Genomic DNA, 27,178 nt, shown 5'->3' with positions numbered 1-27,178 from the left:
AAATAATGTGGAATGTTTTTTTAAATCCAAAACAGGTAATTATATTTCCAGTATTTCAATAAAGCCCAGACAATGAATCGGAAATTCAAAAGAAAAAAAAATTACTTCTACTTCCTTGCATTTGAAAATTGAAAACTAAAATATTTTTTAATCCAAAAAAAAATCGAAATTTTTCTTGGAAGTCGGTACTTTCATTTCCGATCGCGAATCAGAAACTAAATTATGACGTAGACGCCGGCCTCCGACGTCATAGCGGAAGCATGCCCTCATTGGCCAATCATCGGAACACCTGAAACTCGGTCCGTTGACAGTCCATTGTTAACGGTGAAGGCGAACGGACGAGATTCGTACGAAGTTCTCTCAGGTTCTGTTTAGTTTTGTTCCTTGCGGCCGAAACTTGATTTGTTTATGTGCACAAAAACTTGCTAAAGTTCAGTGTCTGCAAAATATGTTACCTCGGAATACTGTGTATTCGTAGAAATGTTTTTATTTAAGCTAATGGATTATGTTGGAATATCTTCAAGTTGCGGGTAAGCCGAATATTTTTATTACGGGATGCAAAGGATTTTAAAAATTTTCTGAAATTAAAACATTTTTCTCAAAAAAAAGGACTTATTGCATTAAATTTTTTTTATGTGGGTGTGTGTGTGAAATTGGGTAAGTGAAATTTGACTTTTAAGTGAGGAAAAAAAGAATCAAGAAAAAATTCTAAAGAAGTTTGGATTTGATCGTCTTTCAGTAGTCTGTCTACCTTCGGTAAAAAAATAAAATAAGGTAAGTGTTTTAAATTATTTTATTTATTTATTTTTTATTAGTTTAAATTTTTCTGTGTTTTAAACAGTAAAATTTAACCAGTATGTTAACATTTATACCCCTTTTCTTCATAAAATCAATGAGAAAATTTATGCATATAATTTTTGCGTAAAGCTCTAAAATAATTTTAAAAAATTGACAGTTTTCGTCATTAATAATAATTTGTAATGAAATATTATCTTAAGAGATATATTAAAATAATTAAAGAAAAATCATTAAATAAATCCTTAAGATTAGCTAGCGATTCAAGATAGTATACGGTCAAGATAAAATAATTAAAATCATGGTTGAATCTTAAAGGATATACTTATTCAAAGGCAAGTATTTCTTGTTATTAATTATTTTTCATTGTCCGAGATATGGATTACTTTGGTCTTCAGGTAAGCATATTAAAGTGAGAAAAATCATGTCTGGTTCCAATAATAATAAAAAAGATTTGTTATAAAATGTTATTGCTTCATAATATTAAATCTTGAGTATGCTCATATTTCAAAAAATTTTAATAACAGTTTATGTTTATCTATAGTGCAAATATTCAGATTGATCAAATCCTAGTTAAAATTCCAATATTTTAGTTGGAAAAAAAGTGCTTTATTTTCGATTCTTAAAAAAATGTTGAAGAATTGTTTCTAGGATCGTAATTTCCGTTTGTTGATACCAAAATGCACGTGTCAATGCATATTTATTTTTGGTATGTTACGTGCCATCAACCCATTCCACTGACTCAAGTTAATGATTTGTTGCGTAAGTGAACAGATGCGATTGTTGACATGGATTTGTTGCATGCAACACGAAATATTTGTTCGTCTATCTCAGTAACTGTTTTAAGTTGAGTTTCTTATTATCTTTCCCAGGGATTTCTTTGTTGGGATTGCAATTGGATTCTATAAGTGTGAAACAGACAATCCAATTGTCTCAGTAGATTTGAATGCACGTGTCCAATCCATTTTAGTCTGAGGCTGCTTATGTGCTACCATCTATTTCACCCGTTCTCGTGTTAATGATTTGCTGCATGTCTTAAATGAGATTGATCTAATAAGCTTGTAGCATGCTACTTTGGAATATTGAACCTCACATTTCCTGTTAGTTAAGAGTGATTAGCATTCAGGAATTTCCGGTAATATGAAAACTGTTTTTAGAACTTAATCTGTTCCAGTTGTCCACAAGTGATATATTTCATTTTGTCAGTTTCTTAAATTTTAAACTGGCTTTTACAGAATTAAATTTAAATTGTTGGTCAATACTTTCTAGATAAATGAAAACAGCACATATTTTCAAATAAGATATTAAACCTTAGAGATATTTTTGCAAACTCATAGTTTGAAAAGAAGAAAATTTTCTAGCGGGCTTCTTGCGTCAGTCATGACTACTTTTAATAGAAGTAAGAAATTCAAGAAATCCTTTTCTCCAAGTTATTAATTTAAAAAATAAATATAATTTGAATGTCGTTAAGTAAATTTTATCGGGTAGTAAAACAAAATAATATTAATAGTAACCTTTTGACTCTCGTATTTTACAAACAAAAAGGATAATTAACAATTTTGCTTTTATCATTAAGCATGTATGTAGTAATTTCTATATTATATAATTTCATCTAATGAAATCATTTAAAAAAATTGTGACATAGCTTGGCCAGATCTGGTTCTTGTGCCATTAAACCACAATAAAACGACTATTAAAAATAAAATGAGTGGATTTATGGCGGCGATTGTCTTTGTATTTTTCACTTCGTGTTTGAAATCAGCTTTTCCTTCAAATATTGAACTCTTCTTCAGTTTTTGATGGTTTATGTGCATTTGAAATCGGGGTTGTCTGTTCTATTTAAAGTTCAGTTTAGTCATATTTGCCTTTCAGTGCGCAGTGATTCGTGTTTATATATATATTCTTTTCAAATGAGACTTAAATAAATTATATACTTACTACATTGTTACTTGAAGAAAAAAAATTTTGGTGAAAATATTTAGCTATTAATGTTTTAAATTTAGCTCAGAATTAAATTCCCAAATTATTTTTCCCGCATTCCTTTCATACTTTAATGCAGAGATATTCAACTTGTTCTGAGAAATAAAACAATCATTCGTGTATTATAAGGATAAGAAGAAAGAAAAATCGCGTTATTCAAGAGCCTTATTTTTGAAGTTCGAGGCGGAGGCCTAGCCTTTCTTTTCGACTCGAGTCGACCTAGAATACTTTAAAGCTCATTATTCTAACTCGAGCCCATCCCGCTTCTTTTTTTTTTACTTTCAAGCCTTTGTGAAAATATAAAAAGATGTAAAAGTAAAAAGAACGTATGCAAATAATTATATTCATCCATTAGACGAGTCTTTAAATATGAAGTATTCGAAGCTTTCAAAATTTTTCTATTTTATGGCTCTAATTAAATACATAGCATATTATTTCTTTATCCGGTTCAGGAGAAAAATTGAATGGATATTGAATGTAAAATATAAAGAAATCGTAGGTATTTCAGAAAAATATTTCAGTCTTGAACGTATTAAGACCTTTTCCTTAGTCGCTGAAGATATACAATGTAATTTTAAATAAGAAAATTAATGCAATGACTGTAAATTGATTTTACTTGAAACTTTTAATTTTATAATGGAAATTATTTCAACTATAATTGTGTAATTCTTTTACAAATTAGTTATAACTACTTAAATAGAAAAATTAATTTTTAGTTTAAATTTGAATTTTTTAATTAAAAAAGTTATTTATTCAAATTTATTACTTAAAAACAAAAATGATATGGGTAAATTATTTGATTATTTAACATTTTTTAAAAATAAAAATTGAAATGCATATCATTGCGCAGCGTTACATCATTCCAGAATTTTTTTTTAAAACATTGATAAATACTATTTCTAGAAAATAAAATAAATGCATTTATTGGAAAATGTTATAATAAATCTTAGAAATAAATAGAAAATATGTATTTTCCAGCGGTACAGTTTCCTTTGACGAATATGAAGAAGAAAAATGAATGGATATTTAAAATAAAATATAATGAAATCATAGGAATTTCAGAAGAATACTTCAATTTCTAATCTTTTTTTTTCTTTCCTCGCTTATTGTAGATAGTTATGCGAAGTGTAGATGGACCAGTATTGTTTTGTGTCGTCGATAAAATCGTGCAGAGATACTCTGGCTACGCAAAACCAGTATTTCCTTCCTTGGGCATTTTGATTGTATTTCTCACGAGATAGCAGAATAAGATCTAGATTTTCAATAACCGGTGTACAAGGCACCTGCCTCAAATTCAAATTGAAAGATCATAACTTCCCACGGATTCGTGCTCTTGGTTCGGGTTATCATTGTTTGTTTACACGTTTCTCAACTAAAAATATTTCTTTTATTTTTATTGAATATTCTACGAATATCATTGAATTTATCACGAGAATTCAGAAGAATGTTAACTTGATACCGTTCTTGTTTGATTACAGAGAAGTATTTGAAGTGAAACATTTTTAATTAACATTATGTTAAAAATCATAGAACTTTAGGCAAAGTTACTTAATTCCCAAACATAGAGGATTTCGATTCGGTAATAAATAGTGGGCTATTTTTAACCGAAATGTATACTTAACGCTACTTTTTGATCGTAATGCTATTTATATGCAACGCTATAACAGAATAGACCCCCAAATTGTATGAAATAATTGCAGTGCTATTTCAACGTTATTAGATGCAAAATGTATATTATTGCTTAAACGAAATGGGAGCTCTAAAGATAAGATTTAAAAAAATTATTCGAAGTATATTGTGCTTACAACCACATATAAATTAATCGTAAATTTATTTAAATTCCTTCCTATAAGCATATTCTATTAGCTTTAATTATATAATAAATATGAAAGCTGCTTTTAAATTAAGAATTAATATCTATTAGCATTAAATCAAGACAATCCCTTTTTTTTAATGGGCGCCTATTTATTTCATAAAACTTATTTTGCAAACGCCTTTCTTATAAAAAGTTTTAATTTTATGAAAGAAGGTTCACAATTTTTTAAAAATGTGAATGAATGTTTTAAATCGTTTTCTCCGATTTCGCAAACATATACAGTATGGCGCGTTTTTTTAATTTCATTCGATTGATTGGGCAGAAATTGTGATATAGATAAACAATTGGATGTCAGAACTACATGCAAAACTTCATTTCTCTTGACTGTGGTGTCGTAGAATAATCGTTTTCAAACAATCGGTATTTCGACAGGTTTGGTCTAGATTTATAATAAATCATTTCATTTATAGTATGTTTATTTAACGATTTCTGATACACGAATAGACAGATTGAAACAGTCAACACATTTACGGATTTGATCCAAAATTTCATATAGGCCTCCAAATCTTGAGAAAAAATATTCAATTTATAAACAAATCTTGAGAAGAATTTTAACCATCTAGCCTGCTACATCTTTGTTATGTTCACATGCACACGAATGTTGAGACATACAGACAGACTACCAGCCAACTGATGTTCTCTGATATTTGATCGGAAATCTAAAATTCTATTCGTTCAGCCAATTTCCATTTTTAGTCATTGGGTTCGTAGACATAGTTTCAGAAATAGTCTGTTCGGAGATCTTAAAGCATTGAATTTATTGAAAATCTCGAGATTGAATTTTACATACTTCCTATATGAAAAAGTAAACAGAAGCAACTGAAAATGGAAGATATGTAATTGAAATGTTTGATAATTAGTTAAAAATAATAAATCTCAAAAATGCAATCAGTAATCAGTCGCCATCGTTTAAAGGATTTCGGTTTTCCAAAATCAATATGTGACTGCAAATTTATTTGAAAACATTAATAAATTTCAACCTGTTTTCCAAAAAACTACTTTTAAAGCAATAATTCATTTTTTTTAAAATCCTGCATTCGAACTGTGTTCAGCAAAATTTAATAAAATCAGCTGTAATTTAGAAAGAGTAATTTGGAGATAGTTCCGATTGTATTATTTATTCAATTTCTCTCTCGTCAATGCGAAATCGTTTCATAAGTTAATCCATTTCACTATGGAAAAGATGGATTTAAAGATAGAAGGAAAGATATGCGGGAATTTTAAAATAGCTTTAAAAAGTTTAATAAACTAAGCCAGATTATTTTTTATCATTTAAGTAAGATTACTCCAAACTTAACGTTTAGATTCGTTATCAGAATAAGAATTTCTTTCTCATTATCGGCAATATCTTCAGTTTCTTTATGATTTAGAGTTATCTCTTTAAAATCAGCTTTCATTTAACTTGAAATAAAAGAATAGAATAAGGACAATAGTAGGTCGGTTTGAACAAATCTGTTTAAAGAAAAAAAAAATCTTTTCGCCATTTTCTTAGTGAATAGACATGAACAAATTGGTCAATGCGGAAAGTTCATCACTGAATTTTCACCGTTTATTATTATTATTATTATTATTAGATATTTGTATCAGTGGTACGAAAAATAATACAAAACTTTGATAATAAATTGGTTTAACTTCTGTAATATTTTAGGTATGCTTGCTCCTGCGTGGATAATTTCTTTTATTAAAATTTGTTTTAATTATCCACTCTTTCCGATTTTTATCTGAATATTTTATGATTACTCTAATTAAAATAAAAAATTATTATATATAGATGCATTTAGTCAAATGTCATGGTATATCCATTCTGATGATTTGATGATGAATATTTCTTTTCTTAAAATTTACAATGTAATGAAAGTACGTTCTTTAACTTGAGGGTAGAACATTATCTTAATATTTGGAAAAATTGCGACATTTAATGTAAACAACCATAATAAGCTGCAAAATAATTTTTTTGTATACATCCAGAAAATTGTACTTAAGCATACTTTATAAAAATATTCATACATGTGAAGTTAATGAATTCATGTGACTCGACTTTGCAATCACATGACAAACGTAATTGAGCGTATTTGTTAATATATAACTAAACTGCTTCACGCTGTTTTCTGATGTCAAATTTTTTTTCAGTTTCAAGAGCACAATGAATTCCGATATTGAATTGACGTGCGTAAATATACTAAATTTGAAGACACTGATACATCCTAAAACTCTAAATCCATATTTTAGGGATGCAGTAACCTTTTCTTAAAATAAAATTCTTCTATTCATTCCATTTTCTGTTTTCTCTGTGTTTTAGACCCTTCTGTTTTGAGGTTTGTTTTTATTGTTGAGTAATTTTATTATAGAGATTTGTACCTTGCTTGCATTTTTTCTTTTTTTACAGAAATGACAAATAATAATTATATCCAATTCATTTACATATGCATTTTTAGATTGATTTTCAAGAATATCACAGTTTTGCCTTGCAAGTCATGATAAATTCATTGCATCCAATTTATTGGAGTACATTTAACCAATGTGTGTAATTGCATTCCATTTGTGATCATTCCATTTGGATTGCTATAGCGAAAGCGAAATTTAACTACAAGAGTTTAAACTTTCATTGTTTTGTTGCTTTGGATAATTGCTAAAAAAGATATATGCACAATAGAATATAATAGATAATTGTATATTAGATTATGTATCAACTTCCAGTATTATCTTGCTTATGTTTCTGCTTGTATAAAGTTGTCTCGGGTAAACTTTTAACATTTTCTATTAATATTTAAAAGTCGGTAAATTTATTACTTGCTAAACATGACATAATTGTGAATCTTAGTTATTTGATGATATTAAACTGCTTACTAAACATGACATAGATTAACAGTTTTTGCAATTTATCAAATAATCTTTTTCTCAAGGCACACATCACGAATTTTGATCAAATTATTTTCGAAATTGAACTATTCACCTTATTGAACGTCTAATCTTCAGGTATGTTTTTACTAGATAATTTACAGAACTTTTAATTATTAAAAAGTGGAGGAATTTAAGTATATGCAATTACAAAAAATCACTGAACTGTATGATATTCAGGAAAACTAATCCATTTTAAATAATGCGCCATGAAATCAATAAACTTATTTTTAAAATATCAATGATTTTGCTATTTCTACTCATAATGCGAACTGTAAAACGTTAATTGTAAACACGTTTATATGTAGTAAAAATTCTATAGTTGGGTTATACTAATTGATAATCTCCAAAAAGTAGTATGAAAATTTCATTTATGCAATGCTCGACTTCTCATGTTTTTGGAACGAGACGAATAGAACCGTGTCTACCATCGCCGGGTTATGTAGCAGCTGTTATAATAAGTCAGCATTATCGTCATGAATTTTGAACGCAAACATTCTCTTCTTGTGTGAATTGCGTAATTGTCTGTTTCTTGTAAAGGTTAAAGAAACTGTCCAAATTACCGAATAAAGCAAAAATAATTGGTTGAAATCTTAATATTTTGCAAAATAATAGTTTTTGCTATTCACCGAGAAGTATTTAGATGTCTGTTTATATCTAAAAAAATTACACATCATTTTCTCAATCAAAATCAGCAAAACTGCACTGGCGTTGTCCCTGTAGCTGTAATGATTTCATTTTCTTTTGATTTAGTTGAAGGCAGTGGGGAAAGAATAGTACAGACGTCTGTGAAAGACAAAACAGTTCTGAGAATTTCGCTTGCCAAAGCTTAGTCAGTTAAAAAAAATGACGCAGAGCCATTTCTTATTACACAGCAATATCAATATTCGTTTAAAATGAATTTAATTGTAAATAATAAATATCCTCTAGACAGCAATAATAGCTTTCAAAAAGTATTTGAGAGTTAGTGTTTTGTGAGAATTCTTGCTTATATCTATTTAGGAATATAAACTAAAATGATATAAAACCATGGTATTTGCTGGACTTGAAAAATCCTTTTAACATTTTTAATAGCACATCTTGTAAATTTTATGTTTTAGGTTTTGAATGAAAACTTCTTTGTTTAGGATATGAAGAACATAGCACTAAACTTTATAAGTTTTCTTCCATTTAGATTTTTGATGTTAAATATATTAATAAAAAAAATTTAAAATTCATAGCATTTCCTATTTTTTCATTAAAAAAATTCTCCCTGCCCCACGAAAACCATTTTCAACAAAACAGTTTTGAAATTAGTAGTCATTTCTGATTTTGTTCTATGCTAATATAGATATTTCCTGTTGAATACTTTAATCATTATGTATTTTTAGTTCAAATTATTATACCACTTTTTTTTCTCATTTAAAAATAAAAGCTGTTATTCTCTTTTCTCTTTATAAACAATTTAGAGAAAATCCTTTTCTTAAAAACAATCAAATTCTCCTTTTTGAAATAATTTTATATACAATGCAGAAAAACAAAATCAATTTTAATTTTCCTTAACAGTTTTCAATTTCTTGACAGCCAAAGAATAACAGTAAAATTAAAGTAGGTGGACTGCATATTTGATTAGAAGCAGGTAAAGTATTTATCTTTTAAAAAGAATTGTTAATCGCACAGTTTGTTGAACCTGTACACTTGTAGCCTTTCTTTGGATACCTTAAAGGGCCAAGTAATGATACACGGGCTGCATGCAGTAGTGCGGAAAGATTCATGTTTAGCCTGTAGAAAATATGCTCTCATAAGCCTCAAATGCCATGCTTTCTTTTTATTTCCCTGCCAATATTCTCACGGAAAGTATCTATGACTGAAACAAAATAGATCATCACTGCTTTGAAATCTTTTCGCGTACCTCTTTTTTTTTTTTCCCCCTCTCTTTCGACTTCTTTCTTTTCATTTGTGTTTTTAAGCATGTCTAGGAGGAACGATTGTTTCCAGTTTTCACTCATAGCGAGGTGTTAGCCTTGGAATGTCATGGCTTTGTATCTGAGAAATAATCGTATATGTTTGAGATAAGTTTGTTGATGTATTTAAGGCAAGGGAGAATTTGACTTAATACACACAAAAAAGATGACGATTTAAATCATGGATAATTTTTTAATGAAAATTTCGCTTTCAGAATATTTTGGATCTTCTAAGTCCTTTGCACTCGGGGAAAGAAATAGAATCAAATCATGTTCAAGTGGATGCAATTCAAATCATCAATACAAATTCAATTTCGAAATTTTTTACGAGCCTTATAGGTGGAAAAAGAACATGACATCACATCAGCAGCATAAAGATAACGGGTTGTTAAATTTTTGATGACATTTTATTGCCGTATGTCTAGTACGAGCCCGGTTAGCCCAACTAAAGGGGAATGTTATTTCAGATGAAGATTTTTTTTTCTTCTTTCACTTAAACCGAGAATATTTAATACTATTTCGTATCAAATTACGATATGTAATTCTGAAATATTTTGAGTGGAAAAAAAAATCAAAAACTCTTTTTGTAAGCTATACTTATGTTCTTTATTGAAGTTAAAATTGCATTTTTAGCATTGCAGACATACTTTTTAGTGTTATAGCATATCAATTACTCATTCAAAAAACCCCCACTAATTTCGCAATTAATAATTATTCCTCTGCTTTATAGTACTTTTTTTTGTATTTGTACTTTCAGAGGCATTTTGTATAGCCCTGGAGTAATGGTTAATCTGGGTTTTGCTATATTGACATCATTAACGCACAGTTTTGGCGTGTATACATATACGCGTGTAATCGCCTAAAAGTTAATCTGTATTTTTCCCCTCAATTCACGATTTTATAATTATTGAAATGGATCAAGAATATCAAGCCTATACATTTTTAGTGAAGTAAAAAAAAAAAAAAATCTTAAAAATTTGGTCGCCACCATAAGCCTGACAAAATTTAAATTAAAAAAATAAAGAATTAATTAATAATAAGTAAGAAGAAATCTGTTAAAAATAATTAACTCAGCGAAATATAATAAAGTTTTTAAAAATATCTAATTAAAAATATAAATAAAATTGCAAATGGGCAAAAAAAGTTTTGTAAAGAGTTTTTGTAATCCAAATTTTAAAGTTTTGTGTTTGTTTCAGAAGCTTTTTATTCCTTTTGGGCTTTGATTAATAATTTTAAAAGGAGCACATGACTTCAAAGCACTAATTAAACTTTAACGCTTCACTTTTTATCTTGAAATTTTTTTTCAAAATTTACACTATGAATATATTAGTTTTTTTAAATACTTAAAAATATATACAACCATTTTGATTTTGAAGATGCTGTTTTTTTAAAGTATAATCCGTCTTTAAGAGTTAAAATATACTTTTTAAAAAAATTAATTTGACATTTTGAGATGTTTTGTAAGGAATTGTAGCATTTTTAATTATAGAATTCAAAGTGACGATTATCACCACATTATTTAACATTTGAATGTCGCAGGGATTAAATATTACATTTAGTTTATTTACTAGAAGCATTTTTTAAAAGAAATATCTAATTAAATTTTCTTCTTTTGTTTTTTAAGTAATTATAATTCAGAATTTAAAAAATGTTTCAAATTATTTTTCTATGTTATTTATACAAATTTATAAATTTGCATAGAGCTGTTCAAAAACAAGAATTGGATCACCATTCATAAAATCTGTAGTATAGTATTTTTTCACTTCGCCTCAGCTTTTTAATTTTTTACTTCATTGTATTAGAGCCTTTATACTCGTGATGAAGTAGTTATAAAGTAGTTTCGGAGAGCATAAAATCTAGTTAAAAAATGATTTCCCTACTCTTGTCCTTTGGCCCTTTTCATGCATGATTTTTTTTTTCATGCCTGAACATGTATTTCTTACTTTAGTTCACCCTGAATCAAACCCATACTATTTTGTCACCTATATTGACACGAACTTGACTAATTCCGATACAGAGATAATTTGATACTATAAGCTGTGTTCTGTCTTGGTATATTATTTTTTATTATGGAAAGTTGTTGTTCCTCTTTTTTTATTTTTATATTACTTGATCCCAGTTTATGATAAACTAGACTATATCAATCACTAGAATAAGTTTTTATTTTTAATTACCAAAATAAACATATTCTCAAAGACGAAATATCATTATTACTTTTGAATGTTTAAAACTAAAGGTCTGGATAAGTAACTCGTTATTTAAGAAAATAAGCAAAATTTTTATCAGTCTGTGATTCGTATTGTAAATTAATACATATTGAATAAATGAAAATACATCTAAAATTTCCATTTTGTGTGACTTTTTATGTAAACATATTTGTAAGACTATTATCGATATTGTATCCGAATTTGAAAGAAAACAATTTCAAAACTTTTTGGGCATGGCTTCATGTCACTTGCAAGGAAGCTAGTATAAAGAGATAAACTAAACGCTTAGCGCAAAGATTTTAATTAACAAATACACTATTTGGATGAAAATGGGTGCAAAGAAATGTGTAACTTTCTGTGTTAAAAAATAAAAATAAAATAAAAAATGGAGTAAATAGAAGGGTGTAACAAATACCATCAAACATGAAATCAAACTTGGAAGAGTTAAATCGTGTGCGGCAATGAGTTTCCAAATGAAATTTGATTGATTACTCGCCTCGAATTACATGACGAATCTGGTTTAACAGAACTGATTCATAATTCAATATATTAGTAGAAACAAAGGATAGAATTACTCCGTTTAACTTAGAAATGATTTATCACATATTGACAAAATTTGACACTGAAACATTATATTGTTTGTTTAAAAAATAAACCATTCAAAGATTTTTGAAATGTTTTTAGAGCATTTTTGAAATGTTTGATTGCAACTGCATTGGGATTTTAAAAATCATACAATTTTTATTGAAATTCTCTTCTATTAAACTTCGATAGCAGCGAAACACGCAAGGCCATTTCAAATTCTTAAATGTAACGTTATCGGATTCTTTGTCGAAAGACGAGAAATAATTCTCTTTCAGCCTTGTAATCCAGGCACGTCTAGTAGGTTTAGCCTTGATGTTAAGAAGAAAAAGAACGATTAACTTTAGTTTTAAATAAAACCCTTACGTTGTTTGTTATTTCAATTGTTTCTTTTTCCAGCAGTGATAAAACTTTTAAACGATTTTTATACAATCTATGTTTGAATGTAGTGAAATTTATCGAATCGCTAGAACCATTACTATTCTTTTTGATATTTCGTAAATGTTTTTTTGTCGAAAGTTAAGGAATTCACTTTCAAATCAAAGATACAATTTTTTTTCTTTAGATATTCCATTTAATCAAATGTCTTAAGTTAAATAAAGTTTATTTATATAAAAAGTTGAGCAATCTTCTGATAAAAAAAATAAATTGACCAAATTGGTTTTCAGAATAATAATTTGTTGTTTATAGGTTTTGTCATCATTTGGATAATAAGAACTGGGTAGTGCTTTAAAAAAATATGTATCAAGATAAAAATTTTGATCGTAATATGAGCTTCAGGAAAATGAATTCGAGTATTTTACTGTGATGATTCAAAATAAGCATAACAAAGGCAAATATTTGGAAATTTAACTTCACAGTTGAATTTCCAGCTGACTGAAATGAAAAAAGATGAATGTTTTAATTATTTCGATTTGATTCTGATGATATCCGACCCGATTCTGATGATTTTTCAATCTATTACAACAGAGGAAGAAGAAAGTTGAAATACCGTGATTACAGATTTCACATACTAAAACAAGTTGTATTTTTCTTTCAAATTAATACGTTCTGAATTTAAATTTTTCCTTATATATAATATGAATGCTCTAGTGATAATAAATACTGAAGTCGCTAGTCAAAATTTGTGAAATTTCAAAATACATATATGTTAAAAAATTGAACAAAATTAGAATATTATAAATAAAAAATAAAATTGCCCAAATCAAAATATATTTTCGAATTTTATGTAAAATTTTAAATTTCTTATTATAAGTATAATTAGTTTAAAGTAGCCTATATTCAATAAAGTCAATTCATGCTTGCGGACTAGATGACAGATGTCGTGCCTATTACATTTCGGAACACATTTTTGATCTTGCAATTAAAAAAAACGATCTTGTCAGATTAAATCATATAACAGCATGCTATTGGATGTTACGAAACCTACATTGTCCTATTACTGTGACATCATTGTTTTCCATTCTTTTTCATTTAATAGCAGTTAATAATTTTCTATGTCTATAATGAACAGGCAAGAAATTGCATTTTTCCTTTTATGGTATTTAAGAAACTTTTGCTTAATCATATAATTCCATATACCATTTAGAATTATATGATTAAGCAAATGTTTGCTTAATCATTAATTATAACATTTGCTATTATATATTTATTGCAAATAATATAATGGAAAGAGTGAAGTATTTTATTTTTACTTTAGAAATTTATAACGAAGAATTTGCAATAAATTTCAAGAAATCTGCTCAAATATGCAGGAATGCTATAAAATTACGCATATATCGAAAATATTTCTATGAATTTCAGTTCAGCAAATATATAAGTAGGCAAGTTAAAATAATATGAATAATTTATGCCGTAAATAAAAGCAGATAAATGCTGGTTAAGACAACTTTCTGGTGAAAATTCTGGAAATGTAGTATGTATAATTTAGAATACCTAGAATTCCTTTCACTTTTTTCTTTGAATAATTTCTGGAAAGAAGTCTATTCCTCAAATGAAATAATATTAAATCTGAGTAACAAATTTCAAGTAAATTTATTTAACAACAACTGTTGAATTTATTATAATACATATATGAATAAAATTATAAATATATAAGAATGTTTTTTTAAGAATGGTTTTGTGCTTTAAATCAAACTATAAATGAAAAAGAATTACTCTATTCAATACTGATTTTTACTACCAATAATTTTCCAGTGATTTCAGAGAAATTTCGTGATGCTGATTCCGAATGATGTTCGAGAGTTTGACTGGCTCTAATTTACGAGAAAAACTGGAAATTAAATTTCAAAAGTAATATATACACAGCACTAAAATTCTATGGAGACTGTCTCAAATGAAAATCAATAATAAACTTAAATCAGTGCAATTAATCAACTTAATCCTAAAGAGCAGTCACTATGAAAATAAAATTTGAATTAGTACTGAAATCAGAGTCAAATGTAAATTAAGTAAAATTTAAAACAATATCAATGAATGAAATAAAAAATAAATTTCTATTAATCAAAGTAGTCTAATAGTAATAGTGTGTTAAAAATGATGATAGTAAAGCAAGTTAAAAAAAATGAAAACTAAGTATAAGTTCATTCAATTAATTCATGAAAAAATATTTCTGCAGGATTTCCTTTCATCTTAGTGGAAACTTGTTTTGAAGGTTCCAGTAGTAATCTGCCTTTATATGCGGGCCCCACTTTTCTTGATATCTTTGTTCCATCACTTAAATATTCTAGTAGAACCTCTCTCCTTGTTTCTCACTAAAATGACCCAGATCGTTTTGAAATTTGTCCAAGTGATAATACAGAAAATGCAGCTTTAAGTTCATATTTGTACCCAGTTTTTCAAAACTTTGACACATTTCCCAATGATTTTTCATAGTTCTTTGCTTTGAGATTTTCCCCAAAAAATCTTAATAATTAAAATGATGTTGATGAAAGATCATGCTGAAGACTTAATAATGATCATGATGAAGGCTGTCAATCACAGAACCTGAACATTTTGGCATGCTTATGAATTTTTGATCATCAAAAATCGCTGCTTATAGTATTTTATTACCCGATTTTGTTTAATAATATATTGTTTAATAAATATATTTGAAGCAGACTCCTTCTATATGGAATGTCTAGCGTTCATTAGGTCAAGTTTGATATGGAATGGTTGAGAATGACAAGCATGAGATACTTATCTTATTTCCATCCCTGGCTAATAATGACTCCCTGATAATATTTGTTGTATCTATAATCACCGTTTCTTTTAAAGGACATTTCACCTTTTTCTAGGGGCTTCCATGTGCCCTTTCACCTCCTCAAGCAAATGAAATAGGAGTCTTTCGCTCATCTACTTTGTTATTGGAAGTTGGCTATTTAGATCGACACTAATGGTTCAGATAAGACCTCATGCAAGACCAGTTTAATATTCTTTCTGATGTTTTATGATATGAGCAATTGCCCGACGGGTATAATGATTACCGTTGTGCAGTAACACTCACTTCAGACTTCTGGTCTCGCCGATTATAAAAGGCCTCCAATCTTCTGCTTCATTCTCTGTTTCTAAGTGAAAAAATTGACAAATGTTATCGCTAGAAATAAACTCTTTATCTTAATTAAAATATGGGTGAAAAATAGAATAAATGTTTCCTTGCTATTTTGAGAGCTGTTATTTTAACATCCGACTTTAGTCCCGCTCCCCTTCCTTTAATCGATATCTTAAAAGTTCTGAATTTTGTTTTGATATGGTAAGATCTCATATCAAATTTCCAAGTTCTCTTTTAAAGAAGTTTTAGACAGTCTCTAACACGATATTAAACATGTAAATTAAATAAGAAAATAAATATAAGCAAATAGAAAAAATTTATAAAATTCAGTAGCATTCATGACTGGCTGCAGGCATTATTGAAGCATTGAGAAAATGTATTATTTTAGGAACTAAATCCAATTCGATAAAACTAAAATCAGTTTTGACATTAGCAGCCTCAAGGTACTCAAAATCGTTAAACTTGCTTGCCAATTGATTTTTTCTTTGAGCAGAGTTTTTTTCAACAATATTGAAATATATTTCAAAGTTAAATAATGGCGTAAAAGCTTTGTTCCCACTAGTTATGTAGTTTATAAATTCTACGTCAAAATCCTACTTTTATCGATTGAGAATTTTGATTTACATATTTACGAAAAAGAGAAATTTTTAAATGATTTATAAAATGCTAAATTTGTTTTTTTTGTTTTTTGCAAACTAATTTTAATAGAAATTCAACTATGTGTAAATATATATTGATGCTCTAATTATGCCAGATAGTGTTTTTCCCTTTAAAATGAAAGTTAAAGATACTAATATAATCACTGCAAAGCATCGTAGCAATGAACTTTCTCACATTTCATTTCATTTCATGTGATCAAACATTTTCTTTTACTATTTCCCAATTTTTTCCCCCTTCAAAACTCGCGTTTTAAAATCTTTTATCGGTATTTGAGGAATCCCATTTTTCTTTTGCAATTTTTTTAAACTTATTTTGGAGTGAGGTGAATTCGAGCAATTCTGACACTACTGGTAAACCAAAATGAAAAGAAAAAAAAAAAGCATTGTAATCTATAGCAATGGATGAAAAAATACCGCTTTTTATAGGATGATCCTCTTTCCCTTCCCCCTTCTTTTTATAAATGCAGTCGGTTCACGTCCTCTAGTTGTGAGAGCTGTAACAAAGAACATCTGTCGCTCGTTGTCCGGAAGTGGGGATGTACAGGTGTTATAGAAGAATAGCACGTGGAACTTGCAACAAAGCCCCTCATTTCCGTTTCCATGTATTTGGATTGTTTATTTCACGCACCGAATACCCGGAGATTTCCGGTCAAGTCTATTTCTTTAAAAACTGTTGCCTCACCTATATCGGTATACTAAAACCGATTTTATTTGGCGTATTGAATTAAAATCTATTTTCAATTCATATTAAAATGATAGTAGATAAATATTAAAAACAAAATCAGTTATAAAAATGCCCAAAAATAAATGCAGGCATTCTACGGTTCAATATTTTTTTTGACTTGGTGTGAAAGGTATTTAATTTTGTAAATCTTACCTCACACATTTTATACGAAATGAATGCAAGCTCAAGAAAAGGCGATAACGACTCGCTACAGATAAATTGCATATAGTAACGTATAACGTAATCTATAAAAACCTATAACGTAACGTATAACTTAACCTATAACAAATACCTATTAACGTGCCAAAATTTTTCTGAATTGATTTAGAAATAAAAGTTTTAAATCCAGACATGAATTGGTTTGTTAAATTAAAAATTTAAATAAAATGCATACATGCACATTAGGAATAAACTTTCTTTTTATTACATGAAAGTAATCCGGATAACTACATTTTGTAAACAGTTGCTTATAAGAATTATTGTTGATTACTTAATGTGTTCTTAAGTTATATCTGGTATATTTACTGATTGGTAGAAAAATTTTTAATAACCTAATACTTGTTTTAGTTCCATTTGTGAGCCAACACACTGTAAAAATCCATGAAAATGTTTTACCATTTCAAAACATTTGTTAAAAGTTCTATTATTTCTCATTTTATTTATCCTTATGTATACTTATTTCGGAATTTTTTCATCACATAGTTTTAAACTACTATTACCGCTCGCATTTTCAAACATTTCCTTCGAAAAGTGGCTTGCCTGGGGCATTCAAAATGCGAAAACCAGAGATGTCGGTAATTACTTGCCATTCCTCTAAACAACGATTTTAGATAAATAAAAGTATTATACACATAAACTTTTTTGTAATGAAATGTCATATGTATCCATTTTCCTTTTTTTTCTCCTTTCGAAATTTTATACCTGTCCAATTTTATTTTATTTTCCAATTCCAAAAGCATTTTAAAAAGGCTTCGAAATCCGTTCAAAAAATGCATTGGAATGAAAAGAAAACTTCAATTTCCAAACCATCCGGAACGGGTTGAAAAAAGATTCGTAAAAATCGGACTGGTTTTTTGTTCACCGAATAAACCGGTGGTCCTGAAGGTCTAATGTGTTTAGGACTGGACAGTCTCGTTTCACTCCAAGTTGCATGAATCAATATTAACTTTGCTCGCGGGGATTTAACACCTAAATGAATGCTTACGTCACGAGAAACCTACTTAAACTTGAATTTTAACCGTTACTTGTTTCCGTGGAATATGGGGTATTCAGCGGATGTTGGATGCAGTCACCCCGAAACTTTTCATCATCTTTCATGTCTGATTTCATCCCCCTAACTAAACAAGTCTGGAAACTGGAAATTATCATCAGTAGTTCATCTTTGGAAGTTGCTCCATTGTTCTAAAATGTCAATGTACATATATAATTTCTTGGGTGAAAAAAATCCTTTCTTTTGTGCATGTGTATAGGCGAGTCTGGACATAGTCATGTGATACTCTTTTTTTTTTTTTCGCAGTCTTTGATTTTCTCAATTTTTAAACTATCGAAACGAATGGAGTATCATTAGAAAGAGGAAGGCTTAAATCTGAGGAAAATTTGATTCTATCATGTTTGAAAATAATATATAGTTTCTCATTGGAGACAGCAAAGGACAACAAAAATGAAGCTATAGTCATTTTATTTTTGCCAATCGATTTAATATGTTGCAAAGTTAGTTTAAAATTTTATGCGTTTATTGTATTGTAAATGGGTCGCTGTACACATTGTTTATAAAGGGCATTTTTTTTATAACATTTGAATTTTTTTCTTCCTGCTCATAAAAATTAGATATCGAACAAAGTACAAATGAGCTGAAATGAATATTTGAATATTATGATTTTGTTAGTATAAAAGCAATTATTTTTTAGAATAAATTTGGTAATCCATTATTTTTGAAGCTGTTCATATAGCATTGATGGAAAAACATTACATCTTATGTGTGAAAATTTTGAATTGTTTTCTTTTATTGCTATAAAATAGGAAAAATCTTCTTATTAATAGTGTCCTAAATGATATTTACCAGAAAGTGTTTCAATTCAAAATAATTAGATGAAAATGCCAATGCTGAATACTTGAATAGCTATTTTTTCATAACTGTATTTTTATTCTTCTTTTACATTATAAATAGTATTTTTAAATGCTATAAAAAGATAGTAAATGATGTAATCGTCTTTTATAAATAAGGCTTTTTTTCTAAAGTCTTATGAACAATTTCTTCTAAAGAAAAGCCTTTTTTTTTTCGTATAGTATATTGGAACATAATTTTCATGATTATGTTTAAAACGCGGCACAATCCCAATTTTTTTAAAATCTTATTTTTTTTCTGAATAATAGTGTTATTTATATTAGGCAAGAATAAATAAATGCGATAACATCTGCTGGTAAAAAGAAATTGAGTAAAAGTATTATAGGAGAGGTATTGAGTAGAGTTAAAATAATTGACAAAGTTGTATTAAACATCAAACGGATAGCGAAATTATGCAATATCAAATGAACTAAAAATCGCATTTTATCAATTAATGGAGCAACTTCTGAAATTTTCTTGGCTTCAGTTTTTTATAATTTAAACTATTGATTTAAATTAAAACCAATTTTCTGCATAATCAAAGTATGGACATCATTTATTCATATTTCTACTATTGATTCGAAACCTTTTTTGTAGGTGAATGTAAGAATCAAATTTATATTAATTATATGGTATACAATAACATTGGTTATTGAATACCATATAATTTATATAGGTTTTTTTAATAAGTTGTTTACTGAAAAGGAAAAATATACTACAAAGGCTAATTTCAATAAAAAATCAGAGGATTATGAATAGTAATCATGTAAATTTAATTTACAAAGAATGTATAAATATTATTTGCTAATTATTTCTGTATATATAATATTGTTTTGCCAATATATAATCTACCTATATTAATACGATTAATTAATTCATATTCAGTTTTATGTAGATATTAGAAATATTAAGATTAATTCTTGTTTGACCAAGTCCTAGAAAGAAGTCTGATTGAATAAGCAAAAAAATTCATACGTTTATTGAAAACTGCATGATCAATATGCCAATGAATGTTTTTATGAAATAGAAAATAAAATCCGATTTTTATGAATATGATTAAACTGAATTTTAGGATTTGAATTTCAATACTTTATTATTTCTTCTCTAATATGGGAATGGAAAAACCATTAATATAAATTAACATAAATTCCTAAAAAATGGCTAATTACTTTGAGACGGATATTTTTTTAAAATTGTACCAAATAAAACAGTTGGCGTTGAATTTTTAATAAAATGCACAAAAATATTGATTTCGGTTTGTTGAAATTGATTTTCACACACAAATGGCATATTGACATATACCGAAATTTGCGGTGATATGCAGGCGATTGAAAAGTCGATAAAGGGCATATCATCTTGCTTTGATTTCACTTATTTAGTTTCTTTTGTAAAATATTTCCCCTTTAAATGTGTCAACATTTTTCATAATTTAATGAATCTCAAATGTATAAAATTCTCTAAATTCTTGCAGTATGAATGTCCTTCTGGCGGAACTGTTTTGTAACTCAAATTTATCGTTTCTTTTTAGTTTAAATACCTTCCGAGTCGAACTAGTTATTTCTGCCTTGCATTAAGCAACAGAAGGTGACATTTTGATGCTAATCAACAGATTCTAGAAAGCGAAGTATATCTTTAAATGAAACCTCGAATCTTTTGTAGGTTAACTGTGATAAGGTCCGTGTGCAAAAGATCATATCTTTTTTTTTATTATTTTTATTGTTTTAAATTCGTAAGGATCTTCCTCTTTCGAAATGCATTTTTATTATCGAAGTTTCTGAATAAATCTTTTCCTGCTTTTTGTTTTAATGCTGATGGATCAGGAAACAAATTATTGATGTTCACACTCATTTATTTCGTCAGCAATGGCAAAACTGGCCGTTTCCTACAGTTATTTTAATGACATTGGCTTAAGCAACGTCATTTATCTGAAACTCTCTTCATATATTCCATAGTTACGTGAAAAAAAAATTCAAAGCATATAGAACAGTCAAATCTATTTATGTGCTGTACTCTTTTTATTAGATTTTCTATGAATGCCGTCGTTATTGGCATTTATAAAACCGCTGTGATGTTTTCTATCAGTGCACTTATGTACACAAAGTATATGTTATCCCATGCATATATGCATACGCAGTATGTATATATGCATGCGCAGTATGCACATATGCTATATATGCATACTGCGTCAACCAATTACAATTTCCGAAATAAAATAAAATAAATAATATATTCCAAAAATAAATCAGCTCTAATATCTTTAGGTAACGAAAGCGATTTTGAACTAGTTCATCACAAAAGATGCGCGTTTTTGACTACGACGAGTGGTATTGAATTATATGCATTTTGAAAACTTCTCTGTCAAAAATGAGAATGAGAAATTTTTAAAAAATGTTACCATGTATAATTTATTTACTTTGTTTAGAAAGCACTTTCTCGCTATTTCGTAAATCACTGACATATTTTCTAAGTGATACTTTTTTTTATGCGGTCTCTTTCCACCGCAAATAAAAAAAAAAAAAACACCACTCTTTAATATGTTGTAAAAAATTATTTGATATAGCTATTTATGAAGTTTTTGAATTTCTTTTTGTGTGGTTTCTTTAATGGAGGACCCTATCTGCTGCACAAAAACAGGTTTGACTGTATATTGATCGACAAAATGTGAAAGGCATTTTTCATTATTCGCGACGGAAGATTACGGAAATCATTAAGCGCCAGCAGTTTTGCTCATACAATCTGTTTTATCTCCAGGAAACTCCAAATTTTTGAAAATCTTAAAGGTCTCCCCCCCCCAAAAAAAAATGTACATTTATATGGCAGATTCACCAACTGTCTGATACTGAAATTATTGCTAACACTTTGGGAAATTGTAAACAAATTATTAAATATAATGATCTTAAAAGTAAATAAAGCTGTAATAATATGTATTCTGCAAAATTCAATTTGATGCATTGATGGCTCAGTAAAAACTTATTTGTATGTCGAAAAGTGTCCAGGTTGCGATATATTTTATTTTAATCGAGCATTTGGCGATTAATCTAAATATATCGATTAGATTAATCTTATCTAATCGATAAAATAAAACTGAAGAATCGTTTTTTCTATTGCCAATGGGAATCCAAATTACTGAATAGACTTTCTTCAAATTTTTTCGCAGATACTATGCAATATTGCACCAACAAGCAATATGGTGGCATATAAGATCTCTTTAGTTAACGATATTTAAAGAATTGCATTTATGACATTAAAAATATTTACTTAATATTAGATCATGAATCATAGTAGAAAGTAAGAATTATGAGTCTCGCTACATTGAAATATTTCTAAAAAAATAGAACTTATTAGGAAACTTATTTATTAAGAATTTTTATCTTTCTACTTATTTAGGAAAGTTAGTGAAAGAAATTTTGGATTACTCAGAAAAAAGATGACTTAAAGTTTTTTTAAACTTCTTTACTTATGGTTTCATTTTTATGGTGTGGATTTGAGAATCATTCTAAATGATGGTTTCATTTAAAATCTGTTTACAAGTTTTCATTTTTCTCACAATGCCTTTAAATTTATTATTAATCTGATAAGTTTTCCACAATATTTATTTTGTGATAAATTTTCTATATTTTTCAACTTGTAATTGGTTTTTATCAACAGTTGCTTAATATTTGTCTTTCGTAGTCGCAGTTTTAATCCAGTATACGCAAGATATTTTTTTTAAAAAAATGAATAAAAACTTTTAATAATTTTTTACCATACCTGGAATCGCTATCACCTTTGATATACCGAACTTATTTACAACATCAAACGTTTATACAAATCATTGTTTTTGCAGAACTATTATTCCTCTAGTCGTGCGTAGATCATTATCAATTATCTAAGATCTTTCCAATTTGCCAGCCAGCTATTTTAAAACAAACATGACAATTTATTCTCTCATTATATACTTAATAATTCGGTTTCCTTTTATCAATTCAGTTCGTTGTTTTTCTGCAATTTTTTGAACCGCATTTAGAATGAAATAAAAACCAATAATATGAATTTAAGTTCTTAACAGATGGAATCTAGTAAGAGACACTTATTTTTTTTTCTGCTTTTAAAGCAACTGATTCTTTGCGGTCTGGTGGATTTTCAAAGTGTATGATAAATTAATTTGCTGATATTTTGACGTTCTAGAATGTAGTCCACTCGCATGTGACGCGGTTAATTGGATTTTTGCTGGCTCAAAATAGTTTTGCTGAAAATAAATACAAATACAGTCGACCACAGTTTACTAACTTATTTCGTTCTGAAGGCCGTTTTTAAATTGAAACTATTTCCTGCTGTTCCTATCTTCTAAAATTGATGTGAAATAGATTAATTTGTTCCAGATGATTGCTTATTTCAACTTTTACAACAGGTAGGGTTTGTACTTTTTACTCAGTACTGTTGTGGTTTGCGCTTTGTCGTAGATAATTCTATTTTCACTACTACTCTTAAAATTTTTTTCTTTTATCCATCTGTCCTTGAATGATAAGCCAATCAGGATGCTTTTTTACTTTATTTTGCTCTGCCAGCATATTCTCTGTTAAATAATTCTGCCAAGTTAAAAATGTATTGTATCTGAAAGTTAGAAGACAATGATTAAAACTTCTGTAATTTGTGTCGTCTTTTTGTGCTTCAAGTGCGCGTGAATGTAGTAAAGTAAACTGCAATACAAATTTTTAAAAAATGAATTGATTATTAATTTAAATAATATGCACATCACAAGGAGTTTATAGCAATCAGCTTGGGGTAGTTCTAAAAAATACATCTTTCCAAAATAAACAATCATATGGTATCATTTAAAATAAATTTTCTACAGTTGGAGTGTTCGTATATGAAGTATAAGTCATTTGAGATGTTTTGTGTTCGGCAAAATCTTTTCATAAAATGAAAATTCTTTTCGTGCATTTATTCGAAGCAATACATTAAACGTGTTGATATTGTTATTTACACTGTAATGGGAAAAAGTTTAGTAAAAATTATTTTATTTTTAGGTGCATCATAAGAACAATTTTATTACACAAATGCAAGGATGATTTTAAATCCTAAGACAAACACTAATTAATGGAACATTTAAATGAGATCCAGTGAAATTATCACTAGTTTTGTTCTAACTGAAATTAAGTAAAAAATCTTTAAAAAAAATTTGACTTTGCTTTTAAAAACTGTAGCAAGAATAAATATCTAAGAGCCTTCTTCAGAATCCCAATGATAACTAGCTTTAAAATACCGATAATAAGATTAAAAACTAGGTGTAAATATATGCAGAAATACGCGGAATTTATAATAATTGTGATGCATTTGTTCATACATTTTTGTTTTTGAAAGAAAATAACAGGTCCTTTTAGTCAAATAAAAAAATCACTTGTCAATTATGCTTAGTTGCTTAATAAGTCTAAGTGAGAACAGGAACGATTTAACTACAAAGAAAGTAAGATATTGAAGAATTCTACTGATCTGTAATTAGTTCATTTATATTTACATGCACTTTTCAAGCAACCCGAGGGACGAACACCTTAAATTTTACCCGTATTCAGATGGCAGATAGCCGAGGCAGTCCTCTCTTCAAAGTTCCACGCCGCTCTAACGAGATGCCATTTGATCTTGACGGATTTAGCGCTACTAGAGCCGCTTACACGGCAGATCTTCGGTGGATTCGGAATTTGGATGGATGTTTTCGAATCCGCAATACTATGTTCCGAAACAATATCTTGCCACCAACCACTGTGGTCTCATATGTCAGCGTTAATGTGAATGATTTTGTTACCGTGTGTAGAACTTCTGATGCATTCAAGGGATTTCCTAGAGTTTGTTGACAGACATAACAGAAGGCCTTCAAGATGGTACAATTTGCTTTTTTTTATTGAATTTCCTATTTCTATTAATTTTTTTTTAGAATTGCAGGAAAGTTATTTTTTAAAATGATTCCCACGAACATCTCTCTCTAAATTGTCGGTTCTAGAATTAAACATTTTCAATTTTAGATAATGAAACTTGCCCTGATTCCGTCGAACAATTATAAAATGAATCCATTGGATAAGGGAATCGGATTAAAAAATAATTGCTGTATAGTGCATTTTATCTTAAGTCCTTCACTTTTAATGTTTATTTTTTCCCCAATGCGGTTCATTCGGGGTTTTCTTTTTTGGAAGAGACTGGTGAAAGTTCAAAAGACAATACCTTGTTTGCAAAAAGTTATTTCGATGTCAACTAGCAGAAGGCGGAACCAAGCGGGGAAAAAATTATCCAATTGACAAATAACAATGGGTATAACCATGACCGTCGACTTTTTTTTTTTCTGCCTTTCGAAAGGCTACGCATTTTCTTTTTTATCTAGATTGAATAGGTTATTGCCGTCATAGTCATTAGCGAATGTGCAAATCATGAAAGAAATTTTTTCATGCGAACATAATTCACATATTTCAGGAAAATATGAGAAATTTACATTTTCTTCAGCTAATGTGCTTACCGGAAGCAAAGTTGTAAGGTAGTAGTAGTAGTGCAATTCATTCTTCATTTAGTCGGTTATCATCTGAAATATTGCGAAATTCTATTTTTCGACAAGACACTAATTCCCAAGGAAATTTTTTAAAATTAATTTTTTTCCTCCGTAAATTTTTAGATTTTTTAACTTGCATCTGATATATGCAAATATGAGAGTTACTCTCTTTCAAAACTCGTTACAATAGATTTTCTTTCACTTAAATATTTAACTTCACGATGTTACCTTTTATTCCACTTATGATTTTTATTCAGCGTTTTTATAAATAGAATTTCAATCGAAAAAACTGCACTTCTGTATATCTACAAAATAACGATGAATATTAAATATAAATTTTATTAAAATTACAAATACAAATTTTATCAAAGTAGCTGTTTTTAAAGCCATTTGAACCACGGTAAAGATTTTTTACATTAAGCTATCTTAACGAAGCAGTTTTTTTTCTTAGTATTCGTTGAAATTGATTTGATACGCGATTATAAAGATTTATTTTTCTTAAATTTCTATAAACTTTGAAACGTTAACTGCCGTTTTGTTTTGTTTAATACCTTCCCCATTATCTTTCGTTATATTTAAAACTTTACTCCATTGAACTGATATATTTATTTTTTACAATCCATAAAAATATTAATGAAGTCAAATTTCCCACTGCATTAATTAGGAAAAATCAGTGGGCTGGAAAATGAAAGTCGTGAAAGATTATAATATGGAATGACCGAAGGAAATTATCTTTATTCATAGAATTGCATTACGAAACGAGGGATGTTGAGAACTCCATATGGTGCTCTTATGGATTTGAATATATAATTAAACGAATTATTCTGAAATGGCTTCAAAAGTTATCGTAAAATAATTTGTTCATAGACATGATGCATATTAATTATACATTGTAAGTGGTGCGATAGTCATTTATATCTCCATGCTCTGAAATCCATGCCACCGAAGTTGGACATTCTTATGACCTTTGAATTTTTTTTCTCCAATATTTTGAATGGTGATATTTTAATTTTTATCCCTCTTTCAATAAGTCTGTGACTGCAAGCAGATGGATTGAATTCAAGTTTTGTCATTTTCACGATTTGATTTCTCTACACGGAATTTACATCGAAGCAGCTAGGAATGCGCTGTACACACAGGAAAATAACATGTATCGTGATGGAAGGGATGGCCACTGAGCAACGAGATATGTGTAGGTAATTTGAAGTACTGATATAAAAAATGATAGAATGATTTTAAGAAAGAGATCGCTGTTTTTGTATTACTGGTGAAAAGATAATAGAATATGACTTTATGCATGTATAATAGCTTTTTTTTCATGTTTATAATTTTTTTAAACATGCATTATTAATAATGATATCTAAAAT

At 28.3% G+C, this 27,178-nt stretch overlaps 1 protein-coding gene across 2 annotated transcripts in view; it reads left to right on the top strand.

Moving 5' to 3' along the window:
* Nucleotides 1-319: 319 nt before the first annotated feature.
* LOC129958327 (uncharacterized) overlaps nucleotides 320-27,178 on the top strand; it is a 139,813-nt gene continuing 112,954 nt past the window's right edge. The window contains exon 1 of one of the 2 annotated variants that reach the window (XM_056070738.1): nucleotides 320-530. The gene's annotated coding sequence lies outside the window, so the exon portion shown is untranslated. Of the gene's footprint in view, nucleotides 531-555; nucleotides 775-27,178 lie in introns of those variants that run through there. The other variant, XM_056070739.1, reaches the window with a different exon arrangement.

This window comes from Argiope bruennichi, chromosome X1, assembly GCF_947563725.1.
Source record: "Argiope bruennichi chromosome X1, qqArgBrue1.1, whole genome shotgun sequence".
Lineage (NCBI taxonomy): Eukaryota > Metazoa > Arthropoda > Arachnida > Araneae > Araneidae > Argiope > Argiope bruennichi.
The sequence above is the reverse complement of the archived record's forward strand: the minus strand, read 5'-3'. Positions and strand labels throughout refer to the sequence as shown.